The sequence below is a fragment of the Thalassophryne amazonica genome, chromosome 1, assembly GCF_902500255.1.
Source record: "Thalassophryne amazonica chromosome 1, fThaAma1.1, whole genome shotgun sequence".
NCBI classification, from domain to species: domain Eukaryota; kingdom Metazoa; phylum Chordata; class Actinopteri; order Batrachoidiformes; family Batrachoididae; genus Thalassophryne; species Thalassophryne amazonica.
Window position 1 is genome coordinate 91738089 of NC_047103.1, and position 5966 is coordinate 91744054.

General features: G+C 38.2%; 1 long non-coding RNA gene across 1 annotated transcript; it reads right to left on the bottom strand.

Annotated features, from left to right (window-relative positions):
- Window positions 1-251: 251 nt before the first annotated feature.
- Window positions 252-5565, bottom strand: LOC117519898. Its single transcript, XR_004563479.1, has 3 exons — window positions 4757-5565; window positions 2221-2223; window positions 252-263 (listed from the first exon to the last, which is right to left on the bottom strand). It is a non-coding gene; the product is annotated as an uncharacterized LOC117519898 (long non-coding RNA).
- Between the last annotated feature and the right edge of the window lie 401 nt (window positions 5566-5966).

Consider the following 5966-nt stretch of genomic DNA (forward strand, 5'->3'; position numbering starts at 1 on the left):
CTTTCCTGGCAGTGTCGGCGTTTTGTTTGGTCAGATGTTCATTGATGAATACGTTCAATCCTTTCAGTTTTCTTCCTTGTTTTAACAGTGCAATTTTGTTTTCTGTTGATGATCTTCATGATAACAGCTCGTTTATCACTGTCATCTCTCCAGGGCAAAGGGTGGCACACTTCAATATTATTGAAATCCATTTCAATTCCTGTGCGTATGACTGGAGTTTGATAGCCCGGTGATAATGACGTCATTCATCCTGGTGTATTGTTCTAACTCCGCAACACGGTTCTGCAAGTGCACCAGACGCCGGTCCTTCTCGGCGTTCTGGATCCGGAGAGCCTTTACCTCCTCCACCAGGTTCATAATGGATTTATGCTGCATTTTTTACAACAAATCTCCTCAGACAAAAAGGCCAGAGACTTCTTGATGTCATTGCCCTCCTCCTTGTAAGACTATGTGACAGAAAACCATCTGGTAAAGGGAGACCAAATACATTCGTACTGATGGAGTTTATCTTATCATAAGTCACTTTCGCATTTCAATTTGATCACTGTGAACCATTCCACATAAGGAGGGGGTTGTTTTTGCTGCCAGTGCATCAACAGAATTCCTTTTAGCTGTGGTAAGAACCAAAACAATCCACCTCTTTTCATGAGAATGAAAGGGAGGGTCTTGAAGTCCTGTGGCCGAGCACAGCCAGTTTAGATGAAATTTGGAATCTTCTGTCCAGAATACTGAAAATAACTTCTGAAATGTGTAGCGCATGGCCTCAATTCACCCTAATTAAATAAATACATTAATTCTTTCTCAACAAAAACCTGAGGTTTTGAACTGAGGACAGACTGTGTTTTCCTAACTGGGAAATTCCTGGTTCCATCTGGAGACATCCCCAGTGGGCCTCCACTCTGGCCCCACATCAATCAATCAATTCAATCAATCAATTTTTTTATATAGCGCCAAATCACAACAAACAGTTGCCCCAAGGCGCTTTATATTGTAAGGCAAGGCCATACAATAATTATGTAAAACCCCAACGGTCAAAACGACCCCCTGTGAGCAAGCACTTGGCTACAGTGGGAAGGAAAAACTCCCTTTTAACAGGAAGAAACCTCCAGCAGAACCAGGCTCAGGGAGGGGCAGTCTTCTGCTGGGACTGGTTGGGGCTGAGGGAGAGAACCAGGAAAAAGACATGCTGTGGAGGGGAGCAGAGATCGATCACTAATGATTAAATGCAGAGTGGTGCATACAGAGCAAAAAGAGAAAGAAACAGTGCATCATGGGAACCCCCCAGCAGTCTACGTATATAGCAGCATAACTAAGGGATGGTTCAGGGTCACCTGATCCAGCCCTAACTATAAGCTTTAGCAAAAAGGAAAGTTTTAAGCCTAATCTTAAAAGTAGAGAGGGTGTCTGTCTCCCTGATCTGAATTGGGAGCTGGTTCCACAGGAGAGGAGCCTGAAAGCTGAAGGCTCTGCCTCCCATTCTACTCTTACAAACCCTAGGAACTACAAGTAAGCCTGCAGTCTGAGAGCGAAGCGCTCTATTGGGGTGATATGGTACTACGAGGTCCCTAAGATAAGATGGGACCTGATTATTCAAAACCTTATAAGTAAGAAGAAGAATTTTAAATTCTATTCTAGAATTAACAGGAAGCCAATGAAGAGAGGCCAATATGGGTGAGATATGCTCTCTCCTTCTAGTCCCCGTCAGTACTCTAGCTGCAGCATTTTGAATTAACTGAAGGCTTTTTAGGGAACTTTTAGGACAACCTGATAATAATGAATTACAATAGTCCAGCCTAGAGGAAATAAATGCATGAATTAGTTTTTCAGCATCACTCTGAGACAAGACCTTTCTGATTTTAGAGATACTGCGTAAATGCAAAAAAGCAGTCCTACATATTTGTTTAATATGCACTTTGAATGACATATCCTGATCAAAAATGACTCCAAGATTTCTCACAGTATTACTAGAGGTCAGGGTAATGCCATCCAGAGTAAGGATCTGGTTAGACACCATGTTTCTAAGATTTGTGGGGCCAAGTACAATAACTTCAGTTTTATCTGAGTTTAAAAGCAGGAAATTAGAGGTCATCCATGTCTTTATGTCTGTAAGACAATCCTGCAGTTTAGCTAATTGGTGTGTGTCCTCTGGCTTCATGGATAGATAAAGCTGGGTATCATCTGCGTAACAATGAAAATTTAAGCAATACCGTCTAATAATACTGCCTAAGGGAAGCATGTCATCACAACAGAACTGTGACTCACAGCTTCAAAGGAGCTCTTGCTTGTTTATCAGTTAAATGTCAGTCACTGTGAATTACATGACATTATAATTGCTTCACTTCAGAATTTGAAATTTGCAAGGCCAGGAGAATCCACCCTTTATGGCCTCACACCAAGGCCAGAAACTTTCCAGACTGCAAGAGGATCTTTCATAAGATGCAGCCATAAACCTTGAGCCTTGACAACCAGCTATTATTTCTAGATCTAAGTGAGGAGACCTTTGTTTAAATAGGAATGCAAGAGAAGAGTATTTTATTTTATGCATATATAAAATTCTAATGTTTGTGGTGTTTAATCAAACAATATGCCTTGCATATAATCACTTCATTTAAATGAGATGTGTTCCTTGTAATTGGTGTGTTTAAATGTGATCTTTTTGCGTTACCAATATGTTGATGGTGAAATATTCTGTTTTAAACAAATGGAGTGTTTCAGTGACTATTAATAATGTGTATCCATTCAAGTGTCGTAGAACAAATAGTATGCTAAAATAGTTGATGTGTTTAAATAGTTTAATTATTTCTTTGTCTGCCGCTCGAGCACATCATGTTTTCTGTAAAGTTACCCATCCACGTAGGTGGGGTTTAATGATGTAAGCCCCATTTAAAAGTTTCAGAAAGGAGCCTTGCTCTACCTCCCTTTCTTCAAATGCTTAACTTTATTTTTGGGTCAACAAGGCCCCATGCTAGCCTAGCTAAGCTACCATGTGGCTTCATTCTTTGATAATTTTTAACAAATTAATAGCCTGACATTTTTAAGAGAAATTCCGAGCTGAACTTTTCAAATTATAGCAAATTTACAGAAAAGCAACTTTCCTTTTCTGTACTTTACAATGCTGCTCTTAAAGATTTAACTTTTTTTTTTTTCTAAATTCACAAATACTTTTAATTTGGCTCCAACAAACTTTTTAAAAGCTACCAGAACCCATTTTCAACAAACGCCTTCCACCTGTGGGGTCAAGAAAGCTGACGGCGGACCTGATTGCAAAGCATCAGCGATCCTGTCCATAAAACTAGCCAACACTGAAGCCTTGGGATTGCCGGGGCGACCACTGATTTAACCCCTGACCCAAGTGAGCTCACACTACACAGAGCCTAACACATCAACAACAGACAGACAGTTCATCCAAACCATCTCTTCAACGGATCAGCTAACTGACCCAGTTAAAGGTTCCAGAAAAAGGGTTTTGTTGTCAATGGATGCAAAGTGGCTACTTTAACATCTTCATATATTTGTATAATTTCATTGCCAAATTTCATCACCAAATTTAAATCAGCTTTATTTAATAAAGAATTTAAGCTTTCTCACTACTTTCTTTCAACGTCTCATGAGTAAGCAAATTGTCCATAAATGAACTTATTTAATCACTGTCCACTCAAAATGCCAGCAAACTGTTCATTTCTTGTATATTTGTAAATAAAATGTAAATATTTCTGCTGTGGTTCATTTTGTGTTCAGAAGGAAACCCTTGGTCAATCGTATCATAGAATTCACTTTCAGATTTGAGACTGATTAATGGTTGTTTAAATAGGTGGTGCCCTGAGGTAATTAGATATTATTAAACTCTAAAATTGTTAATGATTTTGGTGACCCATTAAATGAGGTCTAGGCCAATTTAATTCAAGTTGGGAGTTTAACAACTTTCACTACATATTTTTTGTGCTCTCTGTGAAGCCAATAACACATTGCGAGGCTTAACTACTCATTCACTACATTAAATTGGTGCTTCTGTGTGAAGTGCCATTCATTCCAAATAAAGTAATTTGTTACATTTTTGGTGCCCCGTGTGAGGCGCCATTCATTACAAATAATTAAATTAATGAAATCTGTTAGAAATGTTTTTCCACTAGTCCTGAAGTGCTGAACAGCTCTTCACTTTGTCACAGATTTGCAGGTTCCCGATACATAGGAAAAAGCAAAGAAAGGGAAAAGAAAACTTAATCATAGAGAAAAGAACTGTCAGAATTTTCCATCTGTAGCCATTGTTATATATCAGATTTCTTTCCAGGCCCAATTTTTTATATTTTTATGTGATAACAATACAGTTTGAACATAAGGGGGAGTTTCACTTTCTCTGAAAGAATATCAAAGAAAAAAAGGACATGCATATAAATAGACAATTACAACAAAAGACTCATAAAATCTGTTCTTAGGCATATATGATCAACATACCCAATCCATTTAGACCATATCCTACGTAGAAAATATGTCAGTCTGGATTTTGAGGGAGTAGGATAACCTTTCCATTGTATATACAGTATATCATGGACCACATCTAACCACTCTCCTATTGTAGGAGGGTCTTGTTTTAACCACCTTCTTGAGATAGCTTTTTTGCTTGCCACCAGAAGTATAAGTAACAACTTTTTATCTCTATGATCCCATAAGTCAAATGAGATTTCCTATGTATAAGGTGTCAAACATACATGGGATGTTTACTTTGAAAGTCGCTTCCAGATGAATGTGTGTTTCTCACCAGTATGGAATTAGTACTGGGCAATCCCAGAAGACATGAAAGTGATTGGCCTCATTTGCTCCACAGGCCCACCAGCAGGCTGTGCTTGATATTTGTGTTCATTGTTGCAATGGTGTTATAAAAAATCTGGACAAATTTTTCCAGCTATATTCTCACCATGTATTGGAGCATGTTGTTCCCCATTGTAGTCTACATATGCTTTCCCACTCTTCTTCAGATATTGAAAACTACCTTCATTTTCCCATTTGTCCTTGATATATAGAGTGTTGTCTGGACTGGCTTGGTGTAACTCATGATATAATCTAGGTACAACCTTCTTGCATATTGATGAATTGATTGCTCCTTTGAACACTTCCAAAATACCTGTCTTTTGCCCTTCTATTGCTTTAACTATATTTTCCTGAAAGTAGTGTCTAACCTGGAGATACCTATAGAAATCTTGGCATTGTAGTCCATGCTCTTGCTGTAACAATTCAAAGCTCTTGAGTGTTCCTTTATTTACAAAGGTGTAGTAAACCCCTCTTTAATCCAAGCCCTAAATCTGTAGTCCAGTCTATTAGGAGAGAAATCTGTGTCAAAGGTGCACCATCTTAATATTTTTAAAGTATGTTCCAAATTAGAGTTTTATTGTCTTCTGCCATTTTTTCAATGTGGTATTAATCCAGGGGTTGTTTTTCTGTACCATGTTGTTCATTAATCTGCCATTACCACCGCTAAAGGAATCTGATGGGTCATACTGCTCTCTATATCTTTCCATCTTGCGTAATACAGTGGGTTGCACCAGCACACTAAATATCTTAATTGGGTTGCGTAGTGGTAATTATGCAAACAAGGAAGGCCAAGTCCTCCGCAATCTTTATGTAACTGAAGTGTTTTATACCTAATCCTAGGTTGTGTTTTTTTTTTTTTTTTTAACCTTGCCACGGAAATCTTTATCATTTTATTCCATTCCATAAACTGTTTCATGGTTATTTTGACCGGGAAACTCTGGAAAAGGTATAGCAACCTCGATAACACATTCATTCTTATAAATTCCATGCTGGAATTAAGACTTAAGAATGGTAGGAGACTCGATCTCTGTATATCAGATTTGATGTTATTGTTTAGCTGCCCATAATTCAGGGTGGATAGATTTGAGATATCTTTTGGAAGATTAATGCCCAGATATCATATATGGTCTGCATCCCATCTTAGTTGGTATTTCTCTACC